Below are 15,689 nucleotides of genomic sequence, written 5' to 3'. Positions count from 1 at the left end.
CGGCCTCCTCACAGCTGGGCCACGCCCCAGTCGCTTGGTCGCGGCCCGCGGCTGACAGCCCCGGAGGTTCTCTGGCGGCAGGCTGCCCGCCCACACTCCCCTCCTGGGACGGCCTCGCCCGCATGAGCTGGGACTGGGACCAAGGAGGCACAGCTGCCTCGGCTTCCTGGCCCTCCTGCCCCGCCCCACCCTTCATGCGAGAGCCATGCCGTCCGCACAGCTCTACCTGAGGAATGGCCAGCCCACAGGCAGGGCAGACCTCATGAACACTGGGGTGGGGTGGGGGAGAGGGGAGTAAATGGAGCCCCCCCCTGGGAAGCAGAGGCAGCTGGGCCTCCCCTGGGCTGCCTGTTAGGAGGAGCCTCTCCTGAGGGTGTCTGGCTGGACCCTCCACTGCCCGATCAAAGCACCATTCCCTGCAAGGCTGCTGCTCCTTGGCCGTAGGGATGCAAGGGGTCCAGCCAGCACATGTCCAGCCCCAAGGAAAGCAGAACAGGGACGGCTGCAATGCTGGCTCAGCCTCGGAGCGCCTGGACAGAGCAGCGAAGGCTCTTTCCCCGGACAGAGTGGAAGAGAAGCCGGCCCCAGGCTGACCCTGAAGCCACTCCTGGAAGTCCCAAGCCAGGGGACGGCAGCCTGGAAGCAGCAAGCCCAGCCAGCTGCAGAAAGGGAAGGAGCCCCTGATGCCCCCCCCCCCCGCCACACAGCCCATAACAACTGCAGTTTAGGCAAAGGTCCCCATAAATCCACCCAGAGCAGGGCTGGGGGGCCACGGGTTGAGTGTGAGGGCATGGCACCACACTTGTGCGGAAGAGACCCAGGTGGCCAGCTCCTCCCTGACACCCTTCGCAGCCCGAAAGACCAACAAGCTGCAGCTTCTGGACAAGTCCACCCTGGTGCCACGTGCGCACAGAAAGAACCATCGGAGGCTGGCCCAAGCCAGTCTGAAAACACTGAGAACCTTTCGATTCGGGCCCCAGGATTTTGGGATTCCACTCTCACAGGGTTGGAGCTGCTGATAGGGTTTGGTGTTCTTGGCCATTTCATTGGGACAGATCTGGCGGTATGTGCTTATAAGGCTTCCCTCCTAGGGCAACGCTCCCCCCCATCACTGCCCTCTTGCTTCAAGTGATGCCTACCATGTGGCTGCTCCCCGCCCCCCAGCCAGCAGCTGGAGACCAGGGTGCCCCCAGGCGAGAGGACCCCCTTTCCTTCCTGGCCCTGATGCTCTGTCTGGCCCAGCAGACCCACAACACGCCTTGACTCATGGCTCTGCCACAACCCTCGACACACCACCTTCAACCAAGCAAGCCAACAAGGCGCCAGCTCCTCTGCCACTTCCTTGGTCATCATCTCCACCCCTTCTCTGGGCACGATGACGCCACCTTTCCATGCCCACCACCCTCCCTGACCGACTGTCCTCTTTCGATTCAAAGAGCTACTGGATGTCGCATTTCAAAAAAGAAGAAGTAGGTGGGGGGAGACCCCATTTTTGTTTTTCCTTTTGGGAGCCCTCAATGCCAACTGACATCCATCTCCCCAAAGCTCATCAAATCTCCCTTAAATCTCCTGGGCGTTTTCCAGACTACGAGATTTGCAATGGTTAAAGTGTTGCAAAGTGCAGCGGCATTGATGCAGTTTTCTATGCAATGTGACAGGGTTTGGGCTGCCCGTATTGCCCACCTCTGCAGCGGATTTTCCAGGCAGGAAGTGTCCATATTCCAACCCGGATTGCATTCACTGCTCCCTCCTCTTCCTCCATTTCCAGCCAATAGGGTCACGGAGGGCGTGGGGAACCACTGATGTGATGAACTCTTATTTTTTTTTTAATTTTTTTAAAAAATCTTGGTGCTTTCTCCTTTGAGCAAGCAGAATCACTGAACACATGGGGCGTGAGACCAATGAGATCAAAAGCCAGGGACGAAAGTGGAAATGAGTGGAAATACATTAGATCTATTTGTAAAAAGAAAAAAAATTGGCCTTACATATCAGATTCCAGAGACAAATGTGACTAAAACCTAGGGCCGAAGGCAGAAATGAGGAACAGAGAGGCGACAATATATTAAGATAAATATATTGAGTGGCTTTACATATCAACAGATCCTCAATCTGCTGAATGAGGCAGCAAATCAACAGCGTGAATGTGTCCCCCCCACCCCAAAATAATCTTAATTAAAAACATGAGCGATTGAAATCAAAAGCCGAAAGCAGATGAGAAACAAGTTGCACCCTTGTGGGTTCCACCCTTGCACAAGAACTGACATTGAAAAACTGAGTGGCAACATTATTTCAGGAACGGGCAGAAAGGGGCTGTAAAAACTGGCAAATCCAAGCGAACCGTCCAGACCACACCACACTGCAACGCATCAAACATGGGGCAAGCCTCCGCACAACGGAAAAACACAGCACTTTGCTGCAACTCTTTTACAACGTTAGGGGGCCAAAGCGCATCCACAAAACCCGAACCAAGGCATCAGAAATATGGACGGCACCCTGGGGACAGCGCAGGAACCACGGACAGTGTCACCACATGAGAAATGCAGAGGGGCGCTTAATGGACACGTTGCGAAAGTGTTGCAGCGTGTGATCTGGGTAACGTCTCCAGACCGTTTCGGATTGCAGGCTGTGGGGCTCCCCCCACTCCTCCTTTGGCTTAACTTCCAGCCGGAAGAAGAGAGAACTCAAAGGCTTGCTGACTGCTCTGTGAAATTTCACTGGTCCTAAGAAAAAGGGAGGAGAGCTGGTCTCCTGGTGGCGAGCATGAATCATGCCCTTTGCTAAGCAGGGTCCACCCTAGTTTGCATTTGAATGGGAGACTACATGTGTGAGCACTGGAAGATCTTCCCCTCAAGGGATGAGGCCACAGCTCAGTGGAAGAGCAGCTGCCTCCTTGCATGCATGCAGAAGGTTCCAAGTCCCCTTCCTGGCAGCACCTCCAAAATAGGGTTGAGAGAGACTCTTGCCTACAGCCTTGGAGAAGCCGCTGCCAATCTGGGCAGACAACACTGAGCTAGATGGACCAAGGGTCTGACTCAGTAGAAAGTGGCTTCCTATGTTCCTCAAAGGATGACTTTGCTGTGGCTTCTAGGCATCCTGTGTGCCTTTCTCCGGCCCGCTTTGGCCCAGGCTGAGCACAGCCGCTCCCTCCACCCTTCCTCACAGCAGCCTTTCTGAGCCAGAAAGGTCCCTTTTTGAACCAGCAGGGTCCAAGCCATGGGATGGGCTCCAAGCAAGCCCTGCTGCCCAGCCCCACACCCTCCTCCTAGGTCCTGGCTACAAGGCCACGCCAATGCGATCCCAATCTGGCCTCCGCCTGCTCTGCAATGGCAGCTGCGCGGGATGCAAACCACGGCGTGGCGTAGAGTCTCTTCCCTCCACCCCACCTGCTGCCATAAGGAGCTTTCCTCTCTCCGCCTGTGGAAGGGAGTTGCAGAAACACTCCGAGGCACAATGCCCCACACTGGCGTCTCTGGGCTAAGTGCCCTTGAAGTGTCTATCCAGGCTGCCTCCCCAGCAGAGCTCAGACAGGGCACGGTTCCCTCCCTTACCTCTCTTGCTCTGTGAATACTCTTTATTTTTTCCAAAGCGTTATTTTGGGATCTAAACATGCCACAAACCTCTGATTTGAAGGCGGCTCAGGTGTCCCATCCAGCAGTACTTTGCTCAGAGACAAATCCACTGCCCTTTTGCTGCACATGAGCACTTTGTATATTTTAAACTGGTATATCAGAAATGCCATATACCGATTGCACTGCCAAGGCTGATCTAACAATGCTAGGAACCTACATGGAAAAACTAAATGCTTTTGAAAATGTTTAACCTAGTTAGACAAATTAGCAAAAATTTGTGCAAAACAATTTAGGTATTTAAAATATTCAATGTTTTTAAAAACTGGAAAAACTGTTCTTAGCTTTCAGCTGCAGAAACCCAACAAAATATAACATCAAAGCAATCTTAACATGAGGTGCAACATAACCCTTCAGCAAAGCTGTTAAACAGTTCCCAGTGCATCCTGGGAAATAGCACTTCATTTATTCAAATGCACATATGTCAGGTTTTTGCACCATATGTCATTCCAAGCTATTTACAGTAATAATTAAATCTTAATCAACGTTTAACCTCTGTAAAATGTTTGAAGGGATCTAATCACCCTTCAGTCTGCACTAATGAAGGAGAAATATATAAACATAAAAAGAAAATGATGCACACCAGAAAGAAGAGTAATTGCAAAAGTGTATTTCTTTTAAATATAATCAGCAAGTTATGTAAAGGAAGCCAACGGGTATTTTAAGTGACGACATCTTGGGAGTCAGAGGTGTGAGTAGCTAATTTTGTACTGCTATCCATAACAGATGTAGCATATTTTCTTTTAGTGCCATTATTAGCAACTTCACCATTTCTTTTCTTACTGAAACACAAAGCAGGCAAAACTCTGCAAAGGGCCAACCAGAGGGACAAGGCGGCACTCGGGTGTGGTGGGGCTGCACTCCCGCGACAGCTGGGAAGAGAGGGGCCCTCCCTCCCTGGAGCCGTTGTGCCTGGACTCGTGGGTGAGCCCCGCTGGGCAGTGTTTCCACCCTGGAGGCCAGGAAGGACGCGGCCAGGGCGTCTCTCGGGACCCTGCAGCGGGAGCCTGGCACCACAGCTGGAGTCCTGTGCCGAGCACAGATGTGGCAGAGGCCGGGGCCAAAGCAGCTGGCAAGGGTGCCCCCCCAGCAGCAGCAGCAGCAGCAGCAGCAGCAGGGGGCCCTAAGACGAGCGGAAACAGACCCTGCTCGGCCTGGCCTCCTCCCGGCTCCTGAAGCGGAGCTCTTTCGCAGCCCCGAGATCCTCGCATGGGGAGACGCCGAGGACTCAGCGTGGGAGCCTTGTGGATGCAGATGGCCAGGCCTGGGTGCTGCTGTCTCGCAGAAATGGAGTGCACCAAGCCCCGGGCTGCTTCAAGGCCCTGGGCTCGGAGGGCATCTGACATCAGGTGCTCCTGTGTGAAATGGAAACAATGACGACGACGAGGACAACCCTGTTGTCGTCATCACAGGACATCAGAGGAAAGAGCCCCCTCGGAAGGGCAGCCTCCTCCATCCAGGGCTCCCCGCCAGCTCCCCAGCCACAAGGCGAGCCTCCTTCACGGGTCTTCTGTCGGGACGCGGCTCAGGCGTTCCTCAGGGCTTCCCACTCCGCCCTCCTTGAGAAGCACCTGGCTGCCCAGCCCGTTTGGCTTGAGCCCACCTGAGGGAAGGCTCTGCATCCAGAGGGAGTCGCAAGGAGCCAAGAGAGCAGAAGGAGCCAGAGCGCCTGCCGGGGGGTACCTGACCAGCTTGGCCTGGGCTGTTGGGGCACCACAGAGCCATGTTTGGCAGGCAGGTGCTGGAAAGGCCTCTCCCTCTCCCCAAGGGGCTGAGAGATGCAGGCGGTGCTGGGCGAGCTGGACCAGCAGCCGCAGGCAGCCCACAGAAGAGGCTCCAGTCCACTCGCAGAGGGCCAGGCCGCGCCCTCTCGTGTAGGACCTTTCATGGGCCAGAGAGAGAGAGAGAGGGAGGGCAAACCCCAGGGACAAACACAGGGGGAGGACTCCCAGGAGCAGGCCTTGGAAATGTCGGCTAGGTTTCAAGCTTCTGCTCTCTTTCAGAGGCAACGCCCCCCCCCCCAATTCACCCGACTAGCTCTTGAGGAGGTTGGGAGTTTTCTGGAGGGGGGGGGAATACCAGCCAACATCGCTGCCTCTGAAGAAGAGCAGGAGTGTGAAATCCATCAGTCGTTTCCACCAAGGGAGCCTGTTTTAGTACCTGGGGTCCCCACCCCACGCGGCATCAGTGGCGGCTGTTTCTTCATCCCTGGCCTTTCCCCCCTCCAGCCCCCCCTCCCGAGATCAGGGTCCCCTGTCCACCCCAGGCAGTCTGCTCGTCGCAGACCCCCCCTCTCCTTTTCTCTGCCCTGCCCCAGCTGCTTGAGTGCATGAGCCCCAACAGGACAGGTCAGCTCGCAGCGCCAGAAGTCGTCCAGCATTTAATCTATTCATAAATGATCTAGAGGTTGGGGTAAGCAGTGAGGTGGCCAAATCTGCAGACAACGCCAAGCTATTTAGGGTACATGGCCCCCGTTGTCTGTGTTTCTGCGGCTGGGAGACATATGCCCAACTTCGGTATTAGCAGAATGGGCGACTCCGAGGCGGGCCTCCTCTGGAGCTGCTCCTGGGCTGTGGAATGCACTACAGGCAGAAATCCGTGGTCTGAATTCATGGGTGGCCTTCAGGAGAGCCCTCAGAACCTCTCTGTTTGGCCTGGCCTTCCAGGGTTTTTAATTGTTTTTAAACTGTAAAGGTTTGACCTAGTTTTCCAAGGTTTTAAAAATGGTTTAATAATGGTTTTTTTAAAAATAGTTTTTAATTTTAACAGTAAATTGATTTTAGTTTTATTTCAATGTAAACCACCCTGAGCCATTTTTGGAAGGCAAAAAACAAAATAAAGAAATAAAGACACAAACCAACTCCCTCCACATATGGTTGTGCTCTCCCTACACATGCTGCTCGGTGGGTAGTGAGAGGAGTCTGGAGGGGGACAGATTTGGGGTGTGTTTTTCACTGCAAAAACCAAAAACCAAAACCATTTCCAGAGCCTTGGGCAGCCTTGGGTGTGTCTTCTTCAGGGAGCCCTTGAGAGCCTTCGGAAGACTCTCTGTGTGTGCTTCTGGGGAGCCTCCCTAAGCCAGTGGGGGGGCCCTTGGGAGTCTTTCCTCTGCCATTCCTGTGGAGTTTTTTGGAGGAACGCAGTCCTGGGAAGAGGCTAATTATAACTTTAATCAATTTATTTTCCATTTTTATGAAATTCTATTTTTTTAATTTTAAAATTCAAATAAAAATGTTAATTTTCATTTTGGTAATTAAATATAGTACTGTATCATGCCATATAACTGCAGTTAATTTAAATAGCAATTAAAATGTAATTATTCATTAGCATCCATTTTAAAGCATACCTTACTGTACCCACAAAAAATTGATTTTAAATACTGTATCCATTGAAAACTGATTTTAGATACCGTACTCTTATCAACTGAAAATGGATTTTAAGCATCAATTCTAAATTGATTTTAATTATCAGTTACAGTACGGTGCCGTCCTATCCTGTACTTCATCAATTTTGAGTGGGGTGGGAGTTGTCTGGCACAATTACTGCGCTGTACTGTACATCATTGTACAATTTCCTGCTTCCTCTGCCGTCAAAATGAGCAAGGGCGCCGCGGAGAGTTCTGCGGAGGGGAGTGGCAAAAGGGCTGGCCAAGTGCTGCCCTTGAGCGAGAAAGTGAAGCTGCTGGACATGCTGGCTCCTGGGGACAGCACAGCATCCGCTACACACCACTATGGCATCAATGAGTCCACTGAGCACCCCATTAAGGAAGGCGGAGCCAGTATCCTTGCGAGTGTGGCGTCCTCGCCCTTGCAGAGTCCCAAGGTGGCGTTCCATCCACGTGCTCCCCACAGGGAACGGACGGGAAAGGCCCGCAGCCTGTGGACGGAGGACCAAGCCCAGAGGAATATGCCACTGAGTGGACCAGTAATCCACAAGGAAGTGGTGAGGCTCTGCAGGGGGCTTGTGGAGGGTGGCGGTCAAATGGCGGGAACACCCGCAGGGGCTGAGTGCGTTTCCAGATGAGCAAGAGCTGGTCCAAGAGGCCCAAGCACTTCTACAGCCTCCACAACATTAAGTCGACAGAGGAAGTAACATAAACGGACCACAAGGTAACACAACGATATCCAGCGGAGTTCCAGAGGCTGATCGAGTCCAGAGGGCACGGCCAAAACAGCGATGCTGAGGAGACAGGTCTGTTCTGGGAGAAGCGGATGCCATCCCACACCTTCCCTAGCCAAGGAGAAAGCACTGCTCTGGGTTTCAAGGCAGCCTAGGAGCGCCTCACTCGGCGGGTGTGCAGCAATGCTGCAGGGCTGCGTGGCCAAGCCCTGGCTCTTGTACTGAGCACTGAACCCTTGTGCCCTGAAAGGGAAGACTAGAAGCCAGCTTCCCATCTTCTAGAGAGCCAAACGCAGAGTGGGGGCAAGTGCAGCCTTTTTCTCTGGCTGGGTGAACAACTGCTTCCTACACGAAGGGCAGAGATATCTGGTCTCCAAGAACCTGGCCTTCAGAGTCCTTCTGGTGCTCGACGATGCCCTTGGCCATCCTGAGGCCCTGTAGTTTGCACACCCGAACCTGGAGATCATCTTCTTGCCACCCAACACCACTTCATTGATCCAAGCGATGGAGCAAGGTCCGATAGTGACCTTCAAGTCCCTTTACACTCGTCACACCTTCAAGAGGCTGCTGGATCTCATGGAAGCTGATCCCTTTCTGTTGGTCAGCAATGGCTGGAGAAGCTACAGCATCATGGGCTGCATTGAGAACATCCTGGCACCCCTTTCAGAGATCAAGCCCCACATATGGAATACAGTGTGGAAGAAGTTGTGGCCTGGGGTGGGCAGTCACCTCTTCCTCAAGGTGCAGCAGATCGCCAAACCTGTGCACACCGTTGGGGGAGAAGGTCCAAAAGACATTGAGCCACATGAGGTGGAGGAACTCCTCCAATCCCATCAGGAGGAGCTCACAGAGGAAGAATTGGGAGATGACCCAGGCAGCTCCTGAGAGGGAGGAGAAAGAAGAAAAGATGCCCTCCAGGTCTTCACCACAAAGGTGAGTTCCTGCAACTTGGGACTGTCCTGGAGATCCCCTGATGGAGTGCGGCATCAAGAGGCAGCTGCAGGCTGCTTTGCAACCCTACAAGGACACCTACCAGGCTCTGCAAAGCAAAACCAAGCAAAGAACCACCACCAGCTGCTTTGCAAAGGTAGCGACAGCCGCCACCACAGCTGCAGAGTGGCAATGCCCAGGATCCCCAGAAACTAACACTTCCTATGGCTTCAAGGAAGGGGAAGCTGACGATGATGACAAAGGGAACAGCAGGTCTGCCTCTGCGTTCCAAGTATAGGAACGGAGATGGCGCGCCACTGCTTTTTCAGGGTGATTTTCGCCACTGCAGGCCAGAGAGAGGGGAATGAATGAATTGTCTATTTTGATCGGTCAGAAAACAGAAAATCAAGCATAAAACAAAATTATGCAAAATTCCAATAAAGAAAAATTAAAAAAGGGGGGGGGGGCACTTTAATCCATAATACAATTAAAGGTTTAACTAACAACAACAGCACCACTCAAACAATACACTATTTATTTATTTACATTTTATATCCCGCTCTTCCTCCAAGGAGCTCAGAGCGGTGTACTACATACTCCTCACAACAATCCTGTGATGTAGGTTAGGCTGAGAGAGAAGTGACTGGCCCAGAGTCACCCAGCAAGTCTCATGACTGAATGGAGATTTGAACTCAGGTCTCCCTGGTCCTAGTCCAACACTCTAACCACTACACCATGCTGGCTGATGAAGCTACCACATTGGCACTAAACTGATGAAGCTACCAGCTTCCAATGAACTACTGAGCAAAACTTGGCAACGTTTATAGAAATTTCATCAGATGTATCAGCTAAAAGCAAATTTAGATAAAAATCATCTGCATGCCAGAGTGAGCGAGAGAGCTGCAAACTCCAGTGGTGAAGAAACTCCCCAGGTGTATTGGCTTGAATTGAAACCAATTCCATGCTGTCTCTTTGGCCAACCTACCAAGCAGTCGGGACTAAGGGTTGGACTTCAACTGTGGGGTGGGGAAAAGTTCACTATTATGCATTACTGGAGGAGCCGGGGACTCCTGCTGGAACCCCTGGAGAGCGGCAGTGTGGGAGAGCTGAGGGGGTCAAGGGGCCGTGCTGTGCTCCACCCTTCTTTCCGCATTTTTCCTGGGGCTTGTTGTTGAGTTTGGGTTTTGTTTTTGTTTTTGTTGTCATTTTCTGGGGCTCCAGAACCTAACTCCCCAATCCCAATCTTGTTATTTGTGGTTTCATTATCTGCGGTTGTAAGTGGGAACGGAACCCACGCAAATAACGAGGAACACCAGTCGTGACATATAAAACAGATTGTGAGGAGCTCCAAAAGGATCTCTCCAAACTGGGAGAGTGGGCGACAAAATGGCAAATGTGGTTCAATGTAAGCAAGTGTAAAGTGATGCACTTTGGGGCAAATAACACCAACTTGACATATACACTGATGGGAGCTGTCGGTGACTGACCAGGAGAGGGGTCTTGGGGCTGTTCTTATGTACTTATCTGTGCTGGCAAATTGATGGAAAGCATTCTCAAAGAGTAAATTGTTAAACATAGAAGAACCAGCCCTGCTGGGAGGGAATCAGTATGACTTCTGAAAAAGTAAATCTTGCCTCACCAATCTTTTGGAGTTCTTTGAGAGTGTCAACAGGCGTGTGGTTAAAGGTGATCCAGCTGACATAGTATACCCTGGATTTCCAAAAAGCTTTTGACAAATTTCCTCATCAAAAACTCTTGAGGAAATTTAGCAGTCATGGAATAAGCGGACAGGTTCATGTGTGGATCGGTAACTGGTTGTAGGACAGGAAACAGAGAGTAGGAATAAATGGACAGTTCTATGAATAGAGTGAAGAAGACGTGGGGTACCCTAGAGATCTGTGCTGGGACAAGAGCTTTTTAATAGATGCATTAATGCTCTAGATGATGGGGTAAGCAGCAAAGTGGCCAAATTTGCAGATGATGCCAAACTATTTAGGGTAGTGAAATCCACAATGGATTGTGAGGAACTCCAAAAGGCTCTCCAAACTGGGGGAGCGGATGACCCACATATACACTGCTGCAGTTTGACCTGATGGTGACAGACCAGGAGAGAGATCTTGGGGTTGTGGTGGACAGCTCATTGAAAGTGTCGACTCAGTGTGCGGCAGCTGTGAAAAAGGCCAATTCCATGCTAGGAATCATTAGGAAAGGGATTGAGAATAAGAATGCTAATATCAAAATGCCCCAATCTATGGTGCACAGTGTGGTGTAGTGGTTAGAGTGCTGGACTACAACGAGGGAGACCCGAGTTCAAATCCCCATTCAGCCATGATACTAGCTGGGTGACTCTGGGCCAGTCACTTCTTTCTCAGCCTAGCCTACTTCACAGGGTTGTTGTGAAAGAGAAACTTAAGTATGTAGTACACCACTCTGGGTTCTTTGGAGGAAGAGCGAGATATAAATGTAATAATAATAATAATGATAATGATAATAATAATAATGCTCTGCACCCCCGCAGTGATGTAGATAGGCTATACCTCCCTCGCAGCTCAGGTGGAAGAGGAATGCTGCAAGTCCATCAAACAGTAAAAGAGGAGAAAAGAGGCCTTGAAGCATATATCAAGGACAGTGAAGAAGATGCACTTCAAATGGTCAATAATGAGAAACTATTCAACACCAATGAAACAAAGCAGGCCTACAAAAAAGAACAAGTCAAGAACCGAGCAGAAAAATGGAGAAATAAGCCCCTGCCTGGTCAATATTTGCACAATATAAGTGGAAAATCAAACAACACCAAGATCTGGCAATGGCTTAAGAATGGCAACTTGAAGAAAGAAACAGAGGGTTTAATACTGGCTGCACAAGAACAGGCACTAAGAACAAATGCAATAAGAGCAAAAGTCGAAAAATCCACAACAAACAGCAAGTGCCGCCTTTGTAAAGAAGCAGATGAAACAGTGGACCACCTGATCAGCTGTTGTAAAAAGATCGCACAGACTGACTACAAAGGCATGACAAGGTAGCAGGGATGATACACTTGAACATCTGCAAAAAATACAAGCTACCTGTAGCCAAGAATTGGTGGGACCATAAAATTGAAAAAGTTGTCGAAAATGAAGATGTAAAAATATTATGGGACTTCTGACAACAAACAGACAAACATCTGCCACACAATACACCAGATATAACTGTAGTCGAGAAGAAAGAAAAACAAGTCAAAATAATCAACATAGCAATACCAGGGGATAGCAGAATAGAAGAAAAAGAAATAGAAAAAATCACCAAATACAAAGATCTACAAATTGAAATTGAAAGGCTGTGGCGGAAGAAGACCAAAATAATCCCAGTGGTAATTGGCGCCCTGGGTGCAGTTCCAAAAGACCTTGAAGAGCACCTCAACACCATAGGGGCCACAGAAATCACCATCAGCCAATTACAAAAAGTAACTTTACTGGGAACAGCCTATATTCTGCGACGATATCTATAACAACAGCAACAACATTGACAATAAAATCCAGCCATCCCAGTTCCTTGGGAAGGACTCAACGTCTGGATAAAACAAACCAGTCAATAACACCTGTCTGACTGTGTAAATAAATAAATAAATAAATAAATAAATAAATAAATAAATTTGGAGTACTGTGTACAGTTTTGATCACCATATCTCAAGAGGAACATTATAGAATTAGAAAAGGTGCAGAAGAGGGCAGCCAAGATTATCAGGGGCCTGGAGCACCTTCCATATGAGGCAAGACTACAACACCTGGAGCTTTTTAGCTTCGGAAAAAAGACTAAGGGGGGATGGGATGAAGGTGTATAAAATCATGCATAGTGTGGAAAGAGTGAAGGGAGAGAAATATTTCTCCCTCTCATAACATTAGAACCAGGGGTCATCCCATGAAACTGATTGCCAAGAAATTTAGGACGAACAAAAGGAAATGCTTTTCCATACAAAGCATAATTAACCTATGGAATTTTCTGCCACAAGATGTGTTGACAGCCGCCAGCCTGGATGGTTTTAAGAAGGGCTTAGACAAATTCATGGAGGACAGGTCTATCAATGGCTACTAGTCTGGTGGCTATAGGCCACCTCCAGCCTCAGAGGCAAGATGCCTCTGAATACCAGCTGCAGGGGAGCAACAGCCAGAGAGAGGCCAGGCCCGAGGAGAGGAGAGCTGGTCTTGTGGTAGCAAGCATGACTTGTCCCCTTAGCTAAGCAGGGTCTGCCCTGGTTGCATATGAATGGGAGACTAGAAGTGTGAGCACTGCAAGATATTCCCCTCAGGGGATGGAGCTGCTCTGGGAAGAGCATCTAGGTTCCAGGTTCCAGACTCCCTCCCTGGCAGCATCTCCCAGATAGGGCTGAGAGAGATTCCTGCCTGCAACCTTGGAGAAGCTGCTGCCAGTCGGTGAAGACAATACTGAGCTACATGGACCTATGGTCTCAGTATATGGCAGTTTCCTATGTTCTCTTCCCTTGGAGGCATCTGGTGGGCCACTGTGTGAAACAGGATGCAGGACTAGATGGGCCTTCTTGGGCCTGATCCAGCTGGGCTCTTCTTATGACACAGAAGCCAATGCCAAACTGGTATCTAGCCCTGCTGTGTCCCATGAAGATGGAAATCCAGCCAACGAGCCCTTCCTTGGTCACTCGTGTTTCTCAGGTGTTGGAGTCCGCAAGCCCACCAGCCCGCCAGACACAGCATCCCCCATGCAGGGCTGGCCAACCTGAGGCTCAGCAGCTGAGCGCCTCAGGCTGGCCTCCCCTGACGGAGCTGCTCGCTTGTGCATCAAGAGATACAGCTTCAAAAATAACCAAGAAGCTTTGTTGATTCTCTAGTCACTGCATGTCAGCACACAGGAGAAACATGAGACAGAATTCTAAAGCTTGGAAACCTCAGTTTTTGTGTTTTTGTTTTAAACCCCAAACTGCGAGAAGTTTCTAGCTAGGATAGATATGAAAATAAAAGTGAACTTCTATCTGCAATGCCTGGGGGATCAGGTTAAATCCCTCCAGTCCCAGGTTTTTGGTGGCCAACATGCAGACACAGCCAGTTTCCATAGTGGCAAGGAGCAGGAGTGAACCATCTTAACGAGGTGGGGGCGGGGTGCCTGCCAAAGGTGGCACAGTTGCCTCTGCTTCCTGAAGATCCATTAGCTCCTCTCTCTCCCGCCCCAGCGTTAATGAGAGCCATGCTGCCTGCAGGCCAGCCATTTGCCAGGCAGAGCTGCATGGTCAACCGCAAACCTCTACCTGATGAATGTCCAGCCTGCAGGCAGTGCAGAACTACACTCTCCTACATCCTGGCCAGGATACCTGGTTTTGGGATTGTCCGGGCCAACCCTAAACAGGTGGCACCTCTAGGCCAGCAGCAGCACCCCAAAGGGCAGAGCCTGGGGAAGAGGCCAAGAACTCGTGATGGATTGACTCAGCGATTTAGCTCCCATTATTCAAATACAGTCTTCCAAGACAGCTCACACAACTAGTATTAACACACCATGAGAACAGGAGACCACAATAAGAACAAAACAGCAGACCACCCAGTCCCAAAGCACCACAGTGGAAAGCAGGTTTCGTCTTGCTGCCCCCAGCCCCAGCCCACGTCTCTCTACCTACTAGACCTGCTCTTCCTCAAACACCTGGCCTTTGGGAAGGAGACCAGCCCCACTCCGGAGGCGCAGAACAAGAGAGGAGCCGGCTCCTGCACCAGGCTCAGAGATCCTTCGAAGGCATCTCCCTCCTGCGAAGGGGGCCATGAGAGCCCCACAGCGCTCTGTGCCTCCGCTTTGATCCTGCCTTTGTGTTTGACATTTTAAAGCCTAACCCTAACCCCGAAAGAGCCGAGTGACGCTCCTTAAAAGCATCCAGGGCCTTCGCTTTCCCTTTGCTCTGGGACTCCTGGGCACAGGTGAGCGTGACGCAGGCCCAAAGGCAGAGGCAAAGGGGTTTAGAGAAGGGCTCATCCTGATGTCTACCAGGGAGGACTAGGAGGAGGCCTCTTGCGCCCAGAGACCTGCTCATTCCAGCAAGGTTCAGCTGCTTCCGTGGGCGTTCAGAATCTCCACAACAAGCCCCAATCCCCACAATGGGGCACAGCGCAATCTGTTGGGGCCTTTTGCGGCGGCATTCACTTCTGATCGCAAGAACGAGCAGTTCAGCAACCCCTCTGATGGCAAGAGCTGCCTTCAAGAAGCTAGAGCGCCTGACTCCTCCCTCGGAGACTCTCCAGGAAAAGAGGTTCTCTTGAAAGAGAGCATTCCAGCCCATGGCAGGGCAGCCTTTGGACTCACAGGCCCTCCTTCCTACCCAATGGCCCTCTCTCAAAATACCCAAACTGATAACAGGCAGCAAAGAGCTAGGAAGAATGGCAAGGGAGGCAGAATTCATGGCCACCAGCAGCTGGGGCGACAGGGACCACACACATGGCCATACCTCAGGTGGATACTTCTGGAGGATTCGTTGACCTGGGGCTGCGGGCCGTGGTAGCCAGAAATGCAAGCTTCCATGCTCACCAACAGAGGGCTCCCAAACACCACTTGCCACCTTTGCTACTATGGCAAGGGTGCCGTCACCCTCTGGCCAGGGCAGTCCCCATCTTCCCCTCCGGCTTAGAGCTGGTGAGGGGATAGTAGGGGTCCTCCCTGCACAGCTCAGCTCTGAAGACAATCTTGGCCCTGGGAGGCAGGCCGGGGCTGGCAGCTGGCCCCCCTTGTCGTCCTCTGCCAAGGAGCCTCAGCTTTTCCTTCCCCATCATATCTGAAGAGGTGAGAAGCACTTCTGCAGTTGTGCTGGGCTCCAGAGGTCCCCAGCAACCAGTGGGATGCACCTCACCCACCCCTCTGTGACAAGGAGGAGACTGTCCTTGACGGTGGGTGAAGGGTACCGGACTCAAGCGGCAATCCGGTGCATGCTCACCTGGAAGCATGCTCCTTTGGCAACAGCAGCAGGCCTTACTTCTGAGTAAACACACACCAGATTGCACTGAAGAGGAAGGGTGGGGCCCTGGCTTCCTG

General features: G+C 51.2%; 1 protein-coding gene across 5 annotated transcripts in view; it reads right to left on the bottom strand.

Annotated features, from left to right (window-relative positions):
* Positions 1-15,689, bottom strand: part of SFXN5 (sideroflexin 5) — a 117,126-nt gene that overhangs the window by 6,904 nt on the left and 94,533 nt on the right. The window lies entirely within an intron of this gene.

Source organism: Hemicordylus capensis, chromosome 5 (assembly GCF_027244095.1).
Source record: "Hemicordylus capensis ecotype Gifberg chromosome 5, rHemCap1.1.pri, whole genome shotgun sequence".
Lineage (NCBI taxonomy): Eukaryota > Metazoa > Chordata > Lepidosauria > Squamata > Cordylidae > Hemicordylus > Hemicordylus capensis.
Note: the sequence above shows the minus strand (reverse complement) of the source record. Positions and strands in the feature narration are given on the sequence as shown.